Source organism: Mytilus edulis, chromosome 3, assembly GCF_963676685.1.
Source record: "Mytilus edulis chromosome 3, xbMytEdul2.2, whole genome shotgun sequence".
Classification (NCBI taxonomy): domain Eukaryota; kingdom Metazoa; phylum Mollusca; class Bivalvia; order Mytilida; family Mytilidae; genus Mytilus; species Mytilus edulis.
The window spans coordinates 11,114,134-11,137,363 of record NC_092346.1 but is presented as its reverse complement, the minus strand read 5'-3'; the positions used below and the strand labels follow the sequence as shown (position 1 = coordinate 11,137,363).

The 23,230-nt window shown below is 34.9% G+C and overlaps 1 protein-coding gene across 1 annotated transcript in view; it reads left to right on the top strand.

Annotated features, from left to right (window-relative positions):
- Positions 1-10,754: 10,754 nt before the first annotated feature.
- Positions 10,755-23,230, top strand: part of LOC139515800 (uncharacterized) — a 50,851-nt gene continuing 38,375 nt past the window's right edge. The window contains exon 1 of the mRNA XM_071305498.1: positions 10,755-10,891. The gene's annotated coding sequence lies outside the window, so the exon portion shown is untranslated. The remainder of the gene's footprint in view (positions 10,892-23,230) is intronic.

Sequence of the window (23,230 nt, the reverse complement as noted above, 5' to 3'; positions counted from 1 at the left end):
GAAAAAATCAGCTGGTAATCACTATTATTATACCATAGATATATTACAAATAATTCTATTGGGCAGCATGTTATCACATGACCAGGAATAAATCAGTTAATTTTCATTTGATTGCAAGGAAGGAAGAATAACCCTATTATTCACTAACAAATAACCTTTTAGTTTCTTGATTTGTACACAAGTTTACTTATTTTAAATGACACCACAGACATAAATAAACAAAATGGTTCACTTTACAGGACACATATATCTATATGTATGATGCTCTGTTGTTTTTCCAGTATGTGTCAATGTATACATATTTTGTAGGGTTTTCAACTTTCCCAATATCATGTGCTGTATTTTAATTTCCCTGTTTATATAATGGTGGTATATTGGTGCAATGTAGCTGCACTGTTCAGTTAACGTTGCTTTAATTTATAACAGTTTATATTTACTAGCAATGTGCAGTATACTATCTATGTCAGTATACTAAACATTACGGATATTAAAATCAATTCAATTTTAAACTGTTGCCTTTCCATAACTGTTCTCCAAATAACAAAAATTGTGATAAAAAAAATACATATATGAAATATTATCAATGTATTCTAAATTGTTTATTTTAGTTTTTTTTTATAATTAGGATATACTGGTTTTAGTATGTAAAACAGAAAATATGAGAATTCAAGTCAAATAGTTAAACATGTATTTGACAGCATATAACATGTATAATTATAGATTATCATTGGTTATCTCAACGAGATTGATTTTCTCGCTTGAGTTGGACAGCAAAAGTGAGAAAAGCAATAGAGTTGAGATGACCAATGATAATCTGTTTATCGCTATTTTACCTATGATGACGTTGTCAATTTCATGTCAATTTCGTTAGCAACCCCACGTGGCCTCCTTAGTTTCTAGCGATAATTTTTCCATATCAAGCGAGAAGCATGATATTAAAATTATCACAAAAAAAGTTCAAAAGAAAAATGCACAAAATAGCGATAATGCCCTTTAACAAATGTTTAAAGAGCACTGAATTCTAAACAAGAATGTGTCCCAAGTACACGGATGCCCCATCTGCACTATCATTTTCTATATTCAGTGGATAATGAAAATGGGATAAAATTTCTAATTTTGCATTAAAATTAGAAAGATTATATCATGGGGAACATGTTTACTAAGTTTCAAGTTGATTGGACTTCAACTTCATCAAAAACTACCTTGACCAAAAACTTTAATCTGAAACTTGCACTATCATTTTCTATGTTCAGTGGACCATGAAATTGGAGTCAAAACTCTAATTTGGCATTAAAATTAGAAAGATCATATCATAGGAAACATGTACATGTATACTAAGTTTCAAGTTGATTGGACTTCAACTTCATCAAAACTACCTTGACTAAAAACTTTAACCTGAAGAGGGACGAACGGACGAAGGGATGAACAGACAAACAGACAGACGCACAGACCAGAAAACATAATGCCCATAAATGAAGCATAAAAATTATATGATACATTGTACTAATAAGACACAGTCACACATTTTTGTTTACAACTTACTATTTATTAGAAAATTAAAATAGATAAAACAACTTTGAGATATAAGAAGCCAAACTGTACATACATGTATGTAACAATAAAGTCAAATTAAAACTCCAAAGCCATTATATCATGTTCTAATCTTCGTGGCATTTGATAAATATATACATTTGGGTTTTCTTTAGTTTAATATTTACAATATAAATAACTTTAGAAAACCTTTCAAAAATTTATATAAATTCTTTTGAAACAATGAAGACAATTAAAACTCTAAAGAGTAAGATGTTTTATAAAATTAGGGCAATCAGACTCTATTACATGTATGGGCAAATGAACTGAGTGCAAACAAACTCTAACAGGCGAATATGTTATCAGGGCAAATGGTTAAGTCCAAACAAGTATGAAACCTTGAAAGGCTATTTGATTTTTTTTCTGTGACACCTTCCTACATACCTTTTCAAGACGTCATAATAAATTATTTGGACAAGTCTTATCATTGCTTATGGGTGCTGTTACATGTATACCTAATCAGGGGTCGAAATTAGCACTGGTCTGGTGGTTCGTGACCAGTAGAATTTGTGTTGGACCAGTATATTTTGTCAGCTAGTTGTCCGGCGGACCAGTTGAAATTTGTCGATAAATATCACTGATTCCATCACAATCACGGTTTGTTAAAGAGAAAATTTACCTGCGAAATCAATTACAAAGTACTAGGGAGTACTTAGTATTACAATTGATCAAGTTAATTAATGTCTTGGTGAGCGTCCTTCACAACAATACAGAATGTGGAAATATTTGGAAGGATTTAAAACGGCTGAAAAAATTAAATAAGTGACATCCAAAAGAAGAACTAAATAAAGTTTATGAAATTGACAAAAGGAAAAGTTAATATAAAGAAACATGGGAAAAGATCTTGATTGGTTAAATTATACAGTTGATCACAATGTTTTGAATTGTATAACAATTGTAAAATTTGCAGTGACAGACCTCAATAAGAAATGTATTTTTATAACGGGATCTTCAAATTTTAAGTTAAATTCTGTACTTGCTCATGAACAATCAGAACAGCACAAAAAATCTACGGGAATAAAAGAGAGGAAATACCCGAGGAATCAAAGGCAGGGAAAATCATTCAAACTTTAAATCAAATTGTCAAATGAATGCAATTTTTTTTAGGACCAGTAATTTGGAGAGGGAACAGTAGATTTTTCATTCCACTGGCCAGTACACAAAACAAGAGGCTCTCAAGAGCCTGAATCGCTCACCTTAATTCTTTTGGTTAAATCTCTCATCAATGATTATTTTGGCTTTTCAATTTATTTAAATGTTTTTTGGATCGTCCTATTTTCTTCAAAAGCCAAAAAAAATAATCATTTTCTCCTATGTTCTATTTTAGCCATAGGAGCTATGTTTCTTGACATACAAGGAAATAAAATATAAAATTTATACTAGATACTCTGAAACTCATTTAGCCTAAGTTTGGCTGAAATTGATACAGCAGTTTCAAAGGAGAAGATTTTTTAAAGTAAGTCAACATGATGAACAAATTGTGAAAAAAGTCTTTAAAGGGCAATAACTCCTTAAGGGGTCAATTGACAATTTTGGTCAATTGACTTAATTGAAGATCTAACTTTGCTGAACATTATTGCTGTTTACAGTTTATTTCTATCTATAATTATATTCAAGATAATAAACAAAAACAGCAAAATTTCCTTAAAATTATCAATTCAGGGGCAGCAACCCAACAACAGGTTGTCTGATTCATCTGAAAATTTCAGGGCAGATAGATCTTGACCTGATAAACAATAATACCCAACGTCAGATTTGCTCTAAATACTTGGGTTTTTGAGTTATAAGCCAAAAACTGCATTTGACCCCTATGTTCTATTTTTAGCATTGGTGACCATGTTTGTTGATAGATCATAACTTCGGATACAATTTACAAACTAGATACCCTAAGGAACATTCAGTTAAAGTTTGGAAGTATTTGGCCCAGTAGTTTCAGAGGAGAAGATTTTTGTAAAAGATTACTAAGATTTACGAAAAATGGTTAAAAATTGACTATAAAGGGCAATAACTCCTAAAGGGGTCAACTGACCATTTCCGTCATGTTGACTTATTTGTAAATCTTACTTTGCTGAACATTATTGCTGTTTACAGTTTATCTCTATCCATAATAATATTCAAGATAATAACCAAAAACAGCAAAATTTCTTAAAAATTACCAATTCAGGGGCAGTAACCCAACAACAGGTTGTCTGATTCATCTGAAAATTTCAGGGCAGATAGATCTTGACCTGATAAACAATATTATCCCATGTCAGATTTGCTCTAAATGCTTTGGTTTTTGAGTTATAAGCCAAAAACTGCATTTGACCCCTATGTTCTATTTTTAGCAATGGCGACCATGTTTGTTGATAGATCACAACTTCGGATACAATTTACAAACTAGATACCCTAAGGAACATTCAGTTAAAGTTTGGAAGTATTTGGCCCAGTAGTTTCAGAGGAGAAGATTTTTGTAAAAGATTACTAAGATTTACGAAAAATGGTTAAAAATTGACTATAAAGGGCAATAACTCCTAAAGGGGTCAACTGACCATTTCCGTCATGTTGACTTATTTGTAAATCTTACTTTACTGAACATTATTCCTGTTTACAGTTTATCTCTATCTATAATAATATTCAAGATAATAACCAAAAACAGCAAAATTTCCTTAAAATTACCAATTCAGGGGCAGCAACCCAACAACAGGTTGTCTGATTCATCTGAAAATTTCAGGGCAGATAGATCTTGACCTGATAAACAATATTACCCTGTCAGATTTGCTCTAAATGCTTTGGTTTTTGAGTTATAAGCCAAAAACTGCATTTGACCCCTATGTTCTATTTTTAGCAATGGCGACCATGTTTGTTGATAGATCATATCTTCGGATACAATTTACAAACTAGATACCCTAAGGAACATTCAATTAAAGTTTGGAAGTATTTGGCCCAATAGTTTCAGAGGTGAAGATTTTTGTAAAAGATTACTAAGATTTACGAAAAATGGTTAAAAATTGACTATAAAGGGAAATAACTCCTAAAGGGGTCAACTGACCATTTCCGTCATGTTGACTTATTTGTAAATCTTACTTTGCTGAACATTATTCCTGTTTACAGTTTATCTCTATCTATAATAATATTCAAGATAATAAACAAAAACAGCAAAATTTCCTTAAAATTACCAATTCAGGGGCAGCAACCCAACAACGGGTTGTCTGATTCATCTGAAAATTTCAGGGCAGATAGATCTTGACCTGATAAACAATATTACCCCATGTCAGATTTGCTCTAAATGCTTTGGTTTTTGAGTTATAAGCCAAAAACTGCATTTGACCCCTATGTTCTATTTTTAGCAATGGCGACCATGTTTGTTGATAGATCAAAACTTCGAATACAATTTATAAATTAGATACCCTAAGGAACATTCAGTTAAAGTTTGAAAGTATTTGGCCCAGTAGTTTCAGAGGAGAAGATTCTTGAAATAGTTTACGACGACAGACGACGACAGACGACGACGGACGCCAAGTGATGGCATAAGCTCACTTGTCCCTTCAGGACAGGTGAGCTAAAAAGCTTAAATTCGACCCCTGCTAATCATTTGCACTTTTTTTTTGGCAAAACAAAAATTATCCTATTTGGGGTTTTATATCCCAAATGGTACATTATACAACATTTGGGAGAAAATCCCCAACCTGATGAAAATGATGAACCATAAATAAGAATTTTTTTATTTGATTTCTTTTTTACTGATGTAACAGTAAATTTGGTCCGGTAGTAAAATTTGTCCCACAGACTTTTTTTCCTAGTTAATCAAGTCCATGTCCATGATTTTACTAGGAATATAAGTCCTAGGACAAATGTTCCTAGGAAAATAAGTCCATAGCTAGTAAATTATGTCTGGCAATTGTCCGAAGACTTGTTTTTCTTATAGTTTTATTATATCATATAAAAATATATTTAAAATAGATGAAAAAAATGTTAGATAAGATTGGAAAATTTCCTTATTTTTACATAAATTTTATTTAAAAAATTGATACACAACTCTTTAACAATATTAAAACATACAATGTATTACATTTATATTCACCTTTTAAAATTAAGGGCATGGACATTTTAACCTAGAACTATTAATGACATGGACATGATTTCCTAGGAAAATTAGTCTGGAGACAAATTTTATTGAACAGATTGATACACAACTTTTTCATTTTGTCTTTAGCAATATTAAAACATATTACATTCATATTCACCTTTTAAAATTAAGGGCATGGACATTTTAACTTAAGACTACATGTATTAAGGACATGGACATGATTTTCTTGGAAAATTAGTCTGGGGACATGAATTTTATCAAAAATATAACTATGCAACTCTTAAACATTACTAAGGCCACACCAATTCGATCCCTTGTTTGACGGACCCGCCCGCACCTATTTTTTTCAAAACAGAATTTTTTTATTTTTTTTATATTCCCGCTTCCCGCATCCGGAATTGTAATCATGTCCATTTCCCGCACCGTTTTTTGTTGTTGTAAATATTATAAAAAGATATCAACATTTGTTAAATCACAGTGAGTCTAACCTGTATATAACGATTTTAAACATAAAAGCACCCCACCACACTGTGTAAATATCTGTGAGAATATTTGTTTCAGCATGAAACCTGGAGTGCTCCGATAAAAAGTTATAACAGCGGGTATTTCCGTGAAGAACAAAAAATTGGTTTCTTTCCCCCTTACTTATATTCCCTATCAAAAAAATGTTCGTTGTTAGAATAAAGTACAAAGAACTTCTGAAGGATTTGCCTTCAACTGTAATTATATTGTATGCTGGCGAAACAAAACTATCCATAGTCGCTGCATGTTTATGCACCTGTCCTGATTGATTCAGGAGCATGGCGTTCAGCAGTTATCGTTTGTTGATGTTGTTCATTGGTATTATATAAATTAGATCGTTGGTTTTCCTGTTCGAATTGTGTACGCTAATAATTTTGGGGTCCTTTATAGCTTGCTGTTTGGTCTTTATCAAAGCCCTGTGTAAAAGGCCGTACTTTGACCTGTGTTTGTTATTATCAGGTTGAGAACAACCCTCCCTCAGACAAGGGGTCATTTTACTGATGTAGAAAAGAAAATAGTTCTTCTATACAAAACCTTTGAACACTTAGAATTTTGTACTCAAAAAGAGGAGAGTTACATCCTATTTTAAACATTTTTTCTAAAAGAGGGGTCCACTAATTTTGAATAATATTAAACTGTTAAAGTAAATGTGTTAACATGGTTAAAGTCCAGGAATATTTCTAAATTCTTGGACATGTTTTGACCATTTAATACCAGATAGATATATATTTCTATTAGAAAATATGAGCCCTTTTGTACAAACAAATATATTATAACTTATATTGATCCCTCATAAAACATGTAAAAGGGATATTTATAACATTAAGGGGTTGCCCCAAAACTGATTATGATTCGGATGGAGAATTGTCTCATTGTCAGTCACACATACATAGACCAGATTTAATTATTTCTTGGTGAACAGGGAAAAAATACTTCAGAAATTAAAGAAATGTCAAAGTACAAGTGATAAATCAAGTTTTAATATTGTCAAAACCTATTATTTTATGTTTACAAAAAAAAATTATAATCGCTCGCCTTTACTTTTCAAGCTTCGCCTCAAAAATTTGCAAATTAAATATTTTTTTATTAAAATTTTCAAATCGCTCGCTCACCCCAAATTTTGGAGTCCAAAAATCCGTAGAACAAGAAATTAAATTGGTGTGGCCTAAAACATAACATTTTAAATTTCCATGGTTTGAATGTACATGTAATTGAACTTATTATATGATTTTAAAGGACATGATTACCTAGGAAAATTAGTCTGGGGACATATATTACTAACATCGGACTAAATATACTAGTAAATTCTGTAACCATGGACTTTTTATACTACATGTAGTAATGTTTGTCCGCCCAGACATTTTTTACCAGGACAAATTTATCACTTACATAAACACGAAGTTCAAAAAAGTTCAAAACAATGTGGCTATGTTTTCATGAGACCCGGATAGCTTTAATTTTGTTATATGAATTAATTAGGAACTGAAATTGTCAACATTGTTTTTATTGCACACTAATTGTTTTTATCAGGATTATATAATCTGACAAAGGCATCATTTTTTTTTTAAATAGCCCTTATTACATGTATCTGTTAACCTTTGACACATTGTTTTCTTAGTGGTCAAGTAAATTGTCGGCCACTTTAATTTTCAACTATTTCTGGCAACACTTACATATTGACAATTTATTAATATTTTTTCGTAAACAATATCGATTATTTTGCATATAAACTAATTAATTTAATAATTATTCTTTATTTCGAATCCCCCAATTTTAATAGTTTTCTATCGGCTGACTTGTTTACTTGTTCCAAATGCTAATTTACTACGTGACACGATAAGCTGTCATCAAAACAAAAAATCAGTAATCCCGCTTTTCGGGGCATTTAAATCTTAACAGATTGATCAGTTTCCAGTCCCGTTAGTATAAAATTATAAATAGTCCTAGCTGATGCTGATAAATTATTTTTGCTACTCTAGTTCTCCCTATTTGAGTTTTTTTTAATTTTACACTTCATTCTTCATCTATACTTAATCTATTATGGTATTTTTCTAACAAGTAGGATTTTGATAATTAAGACGTAAAGCATTACTTCATGATTCAACTTTTTAAACAAATGTTGCTGATCATGCCGATTTGTTTTCACCGGAAGTAGTTTTCGGATCTAAATAACTACCTATGTATGTATGTACTGGTAAATGCCTCCGATATCCGAAGAACCCCTCGAAAGCTGCGAGGGTACAGTGGCATCCATGTACACTCCCTAACGGGATTAATGGAGATGTGTCACTAACGTATATTTATACGACAATTATTTTTACAAGGACAACCAATCCCCACCCAATTCAACACAAAGGGAGTGCTAGGACACCGGGAAGTCTGTTATTGTGGTGGAGGAAGCCGAAGTACTCGGAGAGAACCACCGGGCCACTCGGTGGAAACAGACAAACCAGAGAGATATCAGAAGATTGATCTCCAGGTCAAAGTAGGGACACTTTGACCAACCGAGGCCCCCAACGTACCCATTCTAGTTTAAACTCCGGTCTGGGTACCAGAGATGTGTGTGAGAGGGTGAAAATTACCCTTCTAATGTACTGAGATTTTTAGCACCCCGAGTGAGAATCGAACTCGGGACCTTCAGCACTGTAGCCATCGGTCTTAACCACTAGACCACGAACTCACACAAAATACATCCTTTGTTAACAATATAAGGCTGCTGCGGTCATAGAGTGTTGTCAGCGACGTCCGCGTTGTGGCATTTGTTGCATCCGGCTGTGGTCTGTAGTACTTTTCGTTGTGTTTAATGAACTCGTTTAAGGTTCATCATAAGGAATTGAAAAATATGGCCGTGTTTACACTTCCAAAATTACTATGAGTACAGACAAACTGGTACATCCAGGAAAGTTTTAAGGCATGGCAGGAACTAGATATATAAAAGTTATATGAAGTCTACGTTTCAGAAAATTAAAAACTTACCTGGATTTTGATGTTCATTTTTTTCCAGTCTGCAGAAGATAGCAAAATAAACAAACACCCGAGTTTCATTTGATACGGTCCACTCAGATACACAGTTTAAACCTGTTAAATAACCTATTGTTTACAGGTGTCTATTGTCAATTTAAATCAATACTACTCACAACATTGATAATATGAGGGGAGCTTCTCAATCGTTTTCACTACTTAGTTAATTTTTGCACCTTCTGCAGGAACGAAAAAAAATGGATAGCAAAATCTAGAAAAGTTTATAATTTTCTGAAACATAAAATGCATTTAAAATTTATATATCTAGTTCCTGCCATCCCTTAAAACTGTTGCAGGTGTATAGGTTAGTCTGTACTCAGAGTAAAATTTGGGGTGTAAATACGGCCATTTTAGCCAAAAGGTTATGATGAACCTTAATTGATGAAATTAGTTGCATGTTACTGACAAAAATATATCGCAAATAATTTTAATTATGTAGAAGGGGAATTCCATTTTAAGATTGAGTCGATTCTATTTATATCTTCAGGGGGAAATGGTTGGATAATAGTTCATTGTTTTCTCGGAAATTTTAAGACGCATGATTGAATGGGAATGCATGGACATCAAAGATAAGGTAACACCATAGATGTAATATCTATGGTAACACTAATATATTTCTAGATTTTTATTAGTGTAAAAAATGAAGTTTCATTTCTTGCCATATCAATTTTGACTGTGTATACTGCATGAGTGGGTCGTCCAAAATGAACGACTGGAGCAACACAGAAAAACGTTGACTATTACTGGAAAATTATGTATTTTTAAACAACAGTGAATACTGTGGGTACTAAATGTATTATATAATCTAAAAAAAAAAATGACTTATTGAACAGTTCATAAATGGGGTCAAAGTCCATTTACTTGAATTAATTCGAGAAATATGCGGAAGTAAGTCAATTCAAAGGCGGATCTAGAGGGCCCTTGGGGGCCTGGGGCCCCTTTTCATTGGAAAATTTGGTTGATTATTTATATATGGAATCAATCAATCAATCATGACTGGAGCGGACCAACCCAGGTCATTCAGCGACCCCTTTTTATAAAAAGTTCTGGATCCCGGCGCCACTGTTAGCAAACAACACGATTCATTTTAATCTTGTTGAATAATGTTGATGTGATAACGTTTGCTTTGTGGTCTCCAGTATCATTTTTCCCTAATGTGACCTACCGAATTAGAATTATTACCGGGTTTGTACCGTGACATGAGCCACAAGTGAAACAGGATCAATTTACCCTTCCGGAGCACCTGGGATCACATAAAGTTTTTTTCGGGATTCCTGTTGCTGTCTTTAGTTTTCTATGTTGTGTGTTGTGTTTTGTGTACTATTGTTTGTCTGTTGATATTTTACTTTTTTAAGCTATGGCATTGTCAGTTTATTTTCGACTGACGAGTTTAAATGTCCCTCCTGTATCTTTCGCATCTCATTTTAATATAATTCAAACCTTATACTTAGCTATGCATTGACTGCTCTACTTATTTGTACAGAAATTTGTTTGCTGAAACTGAAATAATAAATAAAATAAATATACATGCAAGTTTATGCTCTCATTTTAGGTAATGTGATATTAACCTGGACATGATTTGATAACCATGCGGCAATGACAGAACTTTCACATTACGTGTGACCAATGTTACCTAAGCCTGTAACTCTCATTCCACAAATGTCCTACAATTAACTACCATGAGTAAAAGTAAGTAAACTTTGTTGTTATTTATTATACATATCATATGTGAATCATTTTAGTTAACGCACAAAATAAACCAAGTCAAATCTTAATTACCTATAAATATGATGTATTCACAGAAATAAATGAACTGTGAAGTATATATTAACGTCAATGAGACAAAACTAACTACGAAACTAACTACAAACAGTTTTACCAAAAGGGAAATTCTTATTTGGAAAAGGATTATACGACCTGAAAAGCACAGTAAATGTTTTGTTATAGTTTTTTCGAGATACACTTTACCAGGCTTTATTATCGTTTTGATGAAGACCAACTGGGCTCCTTTTGTCGCAGGTTGTTCCTTTGCTGTTATGAATGACTTTTTAATTGTCGAGTTTAAGCTATGTCTAGTTGTATTTGTTCCTGTCTAACAGAAATTCGCCTGGAAACTTTGTTATAAACAATGCCATAATATGTGTTCCGCTTGGAACAAACATCCTAAACCCTTTTTAACTCACCTGGAATAAAAGGTCAATCAATCACCTCTAAATACTTAGCGCCCGTCGATCTTCGATTGACACCCGTCGTTCTTCGACCGACGGTCCGTCCCCAATCGTCGTCTTGTCCTTCATCCGTCGTCCGTTGTCATCTGTTTACTTTTATAGAAATCTTCTCTAAATCTATTGGACTATATTTAATAAACTTAACCCCAATCATCACTTGGGTATATAGTTTAAAAAAATGTGTCCAATGATCAATGGCCTTCCAACCAAAATGGCCTACATGGCTTAAAATAGAAATAGGCGTCAAATATAAGTTTGACTATTACTTTTAAAACCGCTATAGGTAATGAAAATCTAGCAGGGAAAACATGTTCAGAATGTTGAGCTACATTTATTTTCGTGTGTGTCGAAACTGTGAAACGTCTTCTTATAAGAGTTCTTGCCCTCAAATGATGTATTTTACTATTTTAAAAAATGTTCGTTATTTAACTCGGCAATTATAGAGATTATGACCAGCAAGACAAGATCTACAAACAAGTCAAACGTGGCCAAATCTTCAGTCGACACCTTATTGTCTAATCAGTTATTGCCCTATAATAACGATTTTTGCCTAATTTCTAACTATTAAAGAAAGATAGACACTTTTAAAAAGAAAAAAAAAACAGCAAGATAATAGTTATCAAAGGTACCAGGATTATAATTTAATACGCAGACGCGCGTTTCGTCTACACAAGACTCATCAGTCACGCTCAGATCAAAATAATTATAAAGCCAAACAAGTACAAAGTGCATTTGAGGACTACTAAACAGGATCATGACTTGCAGATTAGAGGAATTTCGTTTTCGTGACAGCTTCACATAAACTCAACGGAAACGCAGCTTGAAAGATGTTATCATATTCTGAAGACACACTCTTCATGTAAAACGCAGATGAAATTAAAAAAAATGAAATATACCGACACCTTATATACATTATTGCCCTTCAACTTTTTGAATTTAAACATTCCCGATGAAGGTAAACCCAGAAAGGTGACACGCACTTAATTTTTATACGACTGCAAAATGTTTGCGTTCGTATATTATGACGATTTATACTGCACTCGTTCTATTTGAGCAGTCATAATGCGTTGACTGTATATTTCTATGTCATATACAGTCACTGACCCGCTATCACTTTTCCTCACGAATATTTAAATAGAAGTTGCCGAAATAATATTTAATTATTCATACGACCTCTTCAACCTGTTCTTGTTTCCCATGCATACAACTATGCATGGAACGACTCAACCTTGTTTCTTTTGCAATTATTGGAAAAACATATTTCATTTGTTAATAATTTTTGTTTGCAACCTATAAATCATTATGTTTTATGCTTATGGTTGATATTTTAGTCCATACTCAAACGATTTCGTTCACCATCGAGTGTGGGTTTCAACAGGTAAATGTACATTTCATTGCGTTGTATATTTCTCCACGAGCATGATATGAGGCCTTTCTAAAGGGGATTTCCCCAAATATTTAAATAAATAAATAACCTTAACGCATTAAACAAATTAAAATGTTTTTCTAGATTGCAGTATAAAGACAATAATAGTACATTGGCTAGAAACATCAACGATATAAGGATTCGGCCCGAAACGGGGAAATAGCTCGGCAGAGCATCGCATTTCCCCGTTTCTAAGCCTCATCCTTATATCGTTGGTATGTCAAGTCAATGCACTATTATTGTCTATATAAGTGTATGGATCTCTTTGAAATTTTGCTAGAAATATCAACGATATAAGGATTCGGCCCGAAACGGGGAAATAGCTCGGCAGAGCATCGCATTTCCCCGTTTCTAAGCTGCATCCTTATATCGTTGATATGTCAGGGCAATGCACTATATTATTGTCTATGTCTGTGTCGTCGTTGGAAGACATTTTGTTTTGCAGACAATAACATGAGTATAAGTGTATTGATCTCTAAGAAATTTTAGCCGACAAAGTTCCATACCACAATATAGGAAGGTTTGAATTTTTTATTTGTCTTTGTTGTAGGGGCCATGAAAGGAATAACAAACAAACATTTTTTTCTGGTTCGGAGACAATAACTTGAGTATGCGTATATTGAATTTGGGAGTTTTTGTCGTAGCTTTTTAATCAATGGCAAAAAAGGGGCAAAAAGTAGCAATTTTCTGGTTCACAGACTATAATTTGAAAACAAATATATGGATGTATGGATCTCTAGGCAATTTGACCACAAAGCTTCATACTACAAAAGAAATATTGGTATTGATTTTAGGGGTTACGGCCCGGCAAACGTTTAGGAATAAGGTACCGAAAAGATGCCGAAGACATTTTTGTTCATGGTGTATGGATCTTTTTAAAATTTTAGCTATATAGGTTCTATACCACAATAGGAAAGTTAACATTGATTTTGGGGGTTATTGTCGTAGCTGTTTAGTAATTACTGGCCAAAATTAAGCTATTTTCTGGTTCGCAGACAATAAATTGAGAATAAGTGTATGGCTCGTTATGAAATTTTAGCACTTGGTTCATATCTTTATGAAATCTTAGCATTTGGTTCATCTTTATGAAATTTAAGCATTTGGTTCCACACAACAAAAGGAAGGTTGGGATTGATTTTAAGGGTTATTGTCGTAGCTGTTTAGTAAAAAGGGGCTATAAAGGGTCCAACACAAGTATTTTTCATATTTCAGGACAATAATTATGTTTATACTGCACTCGTTCTATTTAAGCAGTCAAAATGCGTTGACCGTATATTTCAATGTCATATACAGTCACTGACCTGATATCACATTTCCTCATTAATTTAAATAGAAATGGCCGAAATTATAATTAATCGGAGTATTCATACGACCTATTCAACCTGTTCTTTTTCCAATGTATACAACGACTCAAACTTATTTCTTTTGCAATTTTCATAAAAAAAAATGTTTCACTTGTTAATATTTTTGGTTTGCAAACTATAAATCATTATGTTTAATGCTTATTGTTGATATTTTAGTTCATTAATCTCAAACAAATTCGTTCACCATCGATTGCGGCTTTCAACAGGTAACTTACATGTACATTTCATTGTGTTGTATATTTCTCCGCCTGCATGATATGAGGCCTTTTTATAAACGGGGAATTTTCACAATGTTTAAATCAAATAATGACATTAACACATTAAACAACAGTTGAAAATGTTTTTTTAGATTGCAGTATAAAGACAATAATAGTGCATTGACTTGACATATCAAAGATATAAGGATTCGGCCCGAAACGGGAAAATAGCTCGGCAGAGCATCGCATTTCCCCGTTTCTAAGCCTCATCCTTATATCGTTGATATGTCAAGTCAATGCACTATTATTGTCTATATAAGTGTATGGATCTCTTTGAAATTTTGCTACAAGGTTCCAAATCTTAAAAGAAACGATTTTTGTTTGTTTGTTTGTTTGACCTGAAAGTGGACAAGTTTGATAAGCAAGCACAAAACTAAAAAAAGATAAAAAAAAAAATGATAGATTGTAGCCATCAAAGAACACTGTCCAGTATTTGACAATTTGATGCAATAAAAAAAAAGTTAGTTCTGACTTAAATTTGAACCAATTTGAAAACTGGACCCAAATTAAAAAGTCTAAAACCCCGAAGAATTGCAAATATAAAAAAAGACCAATAATTTAAGTTTAATTTTGTAACAATGGGACCTTAATGGGCACCAATTTGAAGACAGACCCAAAATTGAAAATCTAAATACTAGTTATTAATCACATAATTATCAAATACACCTTTTATTGTCTTTTTTTATACGACTACAAAATGTTTTTTGGGTTCCAATTTTTTGGAGGATTCATAGAATTTTCTTCGAAACTTTTGAAATTTCTATTTTTTTTTTAAAGTTTAAAAAAGATATCTTCAAATGCACAATACTTTGCAATAGATTTTAAAGATATTTGACCACATTTATGTTGTGTCAGAAACCTATATTATGTCAAAAATTTGACCACAATCCAAAGTCAGACAGTATCAAGCATGAATATTGTGTCCAAACATGCCCCAACTATTCAGGCTGCGTTTAGAGGAGCATTTTATTATGAAATCAAGTTCAATTTTGGACTATTCAGACCTTGATATGGACCAATTAAAAAACAGGGCCTCAAATCCAATTTCTAAATACCTAGATTGAATAAACCTCAAGAATAAAAGACTTTAAATTAAATTGAGATTTTTCAAGAAATAAGAAATTGATACAAACTATCACAAAGTATTGCTTTTGGTCCATTTTTCATAAACCGTCGAGTTCATACCCCCCCAAATCAATAAAACCTTCAATTTCATTTATGGTATGAAACATCGTGGCACAATTAAATAGAAACCCATTGACATATTTAAGTTATTGAGTAGAAACCAGAAAACTCTTTTTTGGCCCCTTTTCCTCCTCTCATTCCGAAACATTTTTTTATACATTTCTTAGTTATATTAATCTTAATATCTGTATACTTTTTGGTGATGATTCAAAATTTCATTTTTGAGTTATTGAGTATTTTGTAAAAAAGGGGAGGTTTTTTTTTACATGTTGTGCCGTATCTCAAAAACAATTTATGATTATTGCTAAAAACTTTACACACTCTTTTGTTATATTCATCTAAAGATCTGTATACGTTTTGGTTTTGATTCAAAATTTTGTTTTAGTGATATTTAGTTTTTTGTTAAAACAAAAAGGTGGGGGTTTCACATGTCCCGCCGTGTCTCAAAAACAATATATGGTTATTGCTTAAAACTTTCTCAGAAACTATTTATGATATTGCATAAAACTTCCACACAAGACGTAGGGCGTATCATGCGCTCATGGCGCAGCTGTTTATTTTATTTATCATACCCGTACAACATGTGCAACTTCTTAGTAATTATTTTTTATATCCAACTAGGGGCATTCTGTTTTTCGGTCTTTGCGGCCGCCCGTCTGTGCCGCTTCAGGTTGAGGTTGTTGGTCAAGGTAGTTTTTGATTAATTTGAAGTCCAGTCAAATTGGAACTTAGTACACATGTACCATATGCCATGATCTTTCTAATTTTAATGCCAGATTCGAGTTTTGACCCACGATCCACTGAAAATAGAAAATGATTGGGCGATTGGGGAATCCGTACTATGGAAACAAACTAGTGTTATGTACTTATTAATAAATATTTATTCCATGATAAATTAAAATTCAAAGGTAAGGGTTTGGCTTTATCACTATTTTGATATGAGCGTCACTAATGAGTCTTATGTAGACGAAACGCGCGTATTACGTACTTAATTTCAATCCTGGTACCCTTCAGTGGCGGATCCAGAAATTGTCATAAGTGGGGGCCCACTGACTGACCTAAGAGGGGGCCCGCTCCAGTCACGCTTCAGTGATTCCCTATATAAGCAACCAAATTTTTTGGCCCGGGCCCCCTGCCCCCCCCCCCCTTAATCCGCCTATGCCCTTGATAACTTAAGTGTTGAAACATATTGTTTTCCCATGCCACACGGCTACATGCCTGTATCAAGCCAATAATCTTCTCAGTATAGTTAGGACTCTATGACCTTTTTTTATACAACTTAACTATTTTTTATCTTTATATATTTTTACAGATGGCTGATTTTGTTAGTTTCAATTGTTTGTGTTCTCATGTTGGCTCATCTAAGAAAAATTTTGAGCTCAACTATTTTATTGGTCAACAAATTTTGTCTGACTGATACATCTTGTGTTTGTATTTATTTTGGTTCCATTTGATTGCTACCTTAGCCGTAATTGTTACATTTTTTTGGATTTTTGGATCCTGAATGCTCTTCAACTTTGTACTTGTTTGGCTTTATAAATATTTTGATATGAGCGTCACTGATAAGTCTTAAGCAGACACAATGCGCGTTTGGCGTACTAAATTATAATCCTGGTATCTTTGATAACTATTCTAACTAATAACGAATACTTATTTTCCTTTTACGTATATCCTCCTTGTATTCACATTGCAATGTTTTATGTTTCCAGTTATTATATTTTTAAAAATTGTAACATATCAGCTCAGCCTCTTCAACTTTCAATCCATGCTATATATGGCATATGTTTGCTAACATAAACGCACATTTTGTTGCAGCAACTGAGCTATGGTCTAACCGTACACTAACCTGGACACACTATATACATATTGAGCCCAGGTGGTCGTGTGGTCTTGCGAGACCGCTGCTGTAATGGCCTGACCACTAAGTATAACCGACGATTGGGCTCAAGCAGAAAAGACTATCAGGTGCTGATACTTTAATCAAGAGTCAATCTAACAAATGGTAAAAAGCTGAAAAACAAATAAAATACAATTTTACAATGTGTTCAATTAATGTTATTATAAAGAAATGTCAAAGGTAATTGATAGCACAGTCCGTTGAATGCGAGAAAATGTTGTACTTTCAAGAACGGTTACATTTCCAGCATTTCACGGAGAAAAGGTTCAATTATACGAAAGGCAGTTTGACGGCTTTAAATACAATGTTATATAATTAACTCACTCTGTGGTTAGCCACGAATTGTGTCCAAGATGACGTCTGAAATGAAATGTTCCTCGTGATCGTAATGACCTTGCAATTTTCCTGTAACGTATACGTATGAGAGAGGGAAAGGTAGCGACGGTACGATGTTTTAACGTTAAAGATGAATAATCCTCCTAGACTGGAACACATAAAGAGATTAAGAATATAATCAAACGAACTATATAAATTACGGAACGGTGTAAAGAATACTCCCCGTCTGATGTCTATCTGATATCACTTTTCCATAAATTTTTCGAATATGAATACAAAATTTACACAAATGAATTATTCCCAATATAAATTGAATATATACAGGTGAAATGTCCACTATTTCGTGTGAGAAATATCAGATCTCAACGATTTTTCACTATAAAGGTTCCTAATAAGTACGTTCCACGTGAAACTGGGTAGGCATAGTTTCTTGCCCTTTAGAAGAACGGTGTCTCGGACGACATTGTTGTGTTCTGTAGAATGTTCTATTACTGCTGTATCGATAATGGGAACTGTTTTCTCCAACGTAGTTAGACGGCGATGACGATCGAAGATAGATCGAAGTATAACAAGAGTTAGTAGTTGGTTGTCTTCCGATTTGGCGATATGACACATCTTTGTGAGTATCAGACGAAATTAGGCGTTTCGTCATGACGTTCAATCCTGCAGATCTAGTCGCTCTATCTGTAGAGTGGCGTCCTCTATGTTTGATTTTGTCGTAGTAATGTCCAAGAAAAGGTGTTACTCTGTGACGATGTCCAGATAAGACTACTGGTTCCTTTTCACTTATATTCAAGTCAGATTTGGCAATACATTTTCCTCCTCGTAGTAGACGTTGCTCATGCAATGGCAGATTGAGATTGGCAATAGGTCCTTCTTTCGGGATAGGTTTGTGAATGCTATTGATTTCCTCTCCATGAACTTTAGGTTCTGTTGATTTCGGATTGAAACTTTCTTTATCTATAGATTTTTCTATAGAAGTCACAGATTTTGCTTTTAGTGACGCGAGTGATGTCCCTTTAGATGAATTTGTGCGTTTACCAGGCTTGGTACTAGGTCCTGTACATTCAAGGGATTGTATTGAATGCGATTTAGCGACCTTGGCATTCGAATGAAAGTTTTTGTCGTTAGACTGAACAACAATTGGATTATTGGCTATTTCCGGTCTTGAGGCAAGACGTTGTTTTGATTCCGTGATTGAAACGTAAGTTATCTTGGTGTTTACTTCAATAGGAACAGTTTGCTTGTCAATGTATGTATTTCCAATTATGACCCAACAAGTCTCAACTTTTGGGCAAATGGAGTTCGGGATGGTCCTAGGCGATGTTCAAGGTCGTGGTGTGCCTCTATAAGGTCCCTTCCAATTAGGAGTAGAATTTGACAACGTTCCTCTAGTGGTGTAATACTTCCTCTGAGTTCTGTCAGATGAGGATGATGCATTGCAACTTCAGGAGTAGGAATTTCGTCTCGATTATTGGGAATATTATTACATTCAATTAATGTAGGCAGATCAAATTGTACGTCACTATGTACAGATTTTAAGACTAAATCTTTTCCTCTTTTCCCGGAAGTAGCTGCTCTGCCGGAGCATGTCGTAAGAGACACGTCCACAGGTAATATCTTGGCATAAGATTTCTCGCTCTTATGATCTTTGTAGATCTCTGTGCAGATCGAGCTTACAGAGGTTAACTTTGTTTCAGCTGATTCTGTCTGCTCCCCGCCGTAGACTTGTGTTAGCTCCCCGCCGTAGGCTTGTCTGGGTGAGCTAAACTGGGAACTTTCAGATTGTTGTGGTCTAGTGATGTGAAGTGCTGTGGTATGTCGTTCACTTCCAAACTCGTTACAACTGATACTTGAGTTGCAGTCCCGACTTCTATGTGTGGTTGACTCACAACACTTGTAGCACACATTGTTTTGTCTTAACAGTTCCTTGCATTCTTCGATTGGTTTGACTCGGAATGCTCAGCATTCATTCAAGGTATGCTTTGTCTTGTGTAGGATACACAGATCTTGTTGTTGACTGCTGTCTTCAGTTTGCTGTTCAACAGCCGTCTTATGGACGTTGACTTTGGAGTACGTCTGAGGTGTGAACCTTGGCGTAGCGTCTTTTGTATTTGATGTTACTTTTGACACAAAGATGAACCCAAGATCGTTCTTAATTTTGCTAATTTCCCTGATGAAGGCAGAGAATTCTGTGAAAGGTGGAAAGACAACTTCATATTTAGACTTGTATCTTGAAGCCCTTGTAAACCACTTTTCTTGGAGTCCGTATGGCAGTTTTTCCACAATAGGATTTATCCCGGACGAAGAGTCGAAATAAGCAAGCAAACATCCCAGCTTGGGATTTTCCTTGTGATATTCGATATCAGACAAGTCATAAAGACGTGCGTTATCTTTGTTCGTTAAGGTAGGGAAGTTGACGAGTTTACTCATGAGAGAGGCTTCCAACATTTCTGGAGCACCATATCGCTCATCCAGTCTTTGCCATAACCTCTGTAGGCCTCTAGTAGGGTTGTTGGCATTTGATGCCCTAATACTCATGGCATGTTTACCAGACTCTGGCCCTAGCCGCTTTATCAGTAGGTCTATTTGTTCCGAGTCAGAAACTTGTAATTCGTCTATGACGTTTTTGAAGCTAGATTTCCATGTATGGAAGGATTCTGCCTGGTCATTAAAATTTGTTAGCCTGGAGAATAATATGTCTTTGCGTAAAAGAAATCTAGTAATATCCGACGTGGGATTGTTGCTGGTATGCTACAGGGTTCTCTTCTATTACGCCTTGTTTTGGGTGTGAAACAGGGATCTCTTCTATGACGCCTTGATTTTGGTGTAAAACAGGGATCTTTTCTGAAACGCCCTGTTTTCCTATGCCAGTTATTGTTCCCAGATCTGGGAATGCATTAACATCTGATGATTTAGCACGTGTAGGCAAGACCTTGGGTGTTTGTGATGGCAAGTTCAGTGCCACAGATGGCACGAACGCTGGTGCTTCATGACTCAGCTCAATTTTAACAGAAATTTGTTTTTTCTTTTGAGGTCCTGTTACTTCCTTTACAGCAGTTAATGCAGGAAGTTTATTGACGAAATCTTGCACACACTGGAGCGGGTCTTCCTTTTTGTCAGGGAGATCGCTAAACGCTTGGCTATCATCGTATTCCAGAATACGAACCTCGGCTTCTGCGGCTGCAGCTTCTCTCTGTGTTTCAAGAAGGTTAAATTTGGCTTTCAGCTCAGCTTTTTCACGGCTTACCCGTACGGCTTTTTGTTGCATTTGAGCCTTCCTGCGCATAGCCTCTTGTTCTAACTCAGCTGTTCTCTGTGCGGCCTCCTGTTCCATTTCAATTTATCTGAACAGGGCTTGTTCCTCTAACATTGCTTCCTGTTGTAGGATAAGGGCATGTTTTTCTACAAAGGCTATTTTAGACTTGGCAGCCTCTGCCTTGGCACGCTTTCTCCGTGCTAGGCTTGACATGTCTTACACATTAGAGCTACCACTGCGTGAGGTTTTCTTACCTTTTCACCCTGAGGTCCTTGTTTTAGTTGATTTAGCCTTAGTGAGGGCAAGGCGATGCTCGTGTAAAAAGTCCATGGCCAGTTCCACTTTGGACAGACGGAGATCCAATGTAAGGTTACATGCGTCTAGTCTTTTTGACTGTCCAACGTTCTGGACCTTTTTAGGAAGTCCAGATATTCGTCTGTGAGCCTACGATAATTTGTACAGGCTTTTACAAGATTGTCCTGGGCTGTTAAGACTTGCTGAAGTTCATTGGGAGGTGTGGTGATTTCCAATAACTGGGTCGTTATATCTGACTAAAGGACCTCTAATTCCTCACAGAACTTGTAACGTTTTTCTGTGTAGGCTCCTTAACCTATTTCGGTGAGATCCCGTACTAGCCTAGTCTCGGGATTTTCATCTAAATGTGCGGTATTAGACGGATTTTGTAATAGTTCTAGATCTGGGACATTTCCCTCTGGGGGCTGTATCTCTTCTTGTTGTTCCACATGACTGGGATCCATGTTGACTCAACGTTGTTGGGTTGCTGCCTAGTACACACAAGTTATGTAGTCCACTGTCAGTGTAAAGGTATGTACGTTGTTATGTTGTCGTTCCTTGTCTGGATATGTAAAGACAGGTTGTCGTCAATTTACTGTACGTCAATGGATGACGCGTACATGCAGGGCTCAACAGGTAGGTTGTTATGTAGCTGTATAACTAACGTGGAGTGGCGTTTTATGTGAGACACAACAGGCAAGTTGTAGACTTTTTACTGTAATGGCCTGACCACTAAGTATAACCGACGATTGGGCTCAAGCAGAAAAGACTATCAGGTGCTGATACTTTAATCAAGAGTCAATCTAACAAATGGTAAAAAGCTGAAAAACAAATAAAATACAATTTTACAATGTGTTCAATAAATGTTATTATAAAGAAATGTCAAAGGTAATTGATAGCACAGTCCGCTGAATGCGAGAAAATGTTGTACTTTCAAGAACGGTTACATTTCCAGTATTTCACGGAGAAAAGGTTCAATTATACGAAAGGCAGTTTGAAGGCTTTAAATACAATGTTATATAATTAACTCACTCTGTGGTTAGCCACGAATTGTGTCCAAGATGACGTCTGAAATGAAATGTTCCTCGTGATCGTAATGACCTTGCAATTTTCCTGTAACGTATACGTATGAGAGAGGGAAAGGTAGCGACGGTACGATGTTTTAACGTTAAAGATGAATAATCCTCCTAGACTGGAACACATAAATAGATTAAGAATATAATCAAACGAACTACATAAATTACGGAACGGTTTAACAGAATAGCTGCAGTGCAGGCGATTTTTGTCACGATATCACAGAAGCATGGGTTCGAATCCCGGCGAGGGAAGAACAAAATATTTGCTCATTTTTTGTTCTTCCCTCGCCCAGATTCGAACCCATGCTGCTGAGATATCGTGACACCAAATCGCATGCACTGTAGCCGTCCCGCTAGACCACACGACCACCTGGGCTTCAAAATAAAGCTTTCGGTGGCCGTGTGTATATATATATACAACTCGTCTAAACATCAACCCAACAACCCAACAATGTTGGGTTGATGTTTAGACGAGTTGTATATACATAATGTACACAGCCATGCCATGTATCACCATCATTGCTGGTGATCCGATGGATAAATCTGTTGTAGAGTTGTCACTGACTCAGACGTAATTATATATATATATATATTATATATATATAAGTACGTCTGAGTCAGTGACAACTCTGTTGCCATCAATGATGGTGATACATGGCTGTGTACATAATGTATATACAACTCGTCTAAACATCAACCCAACAAT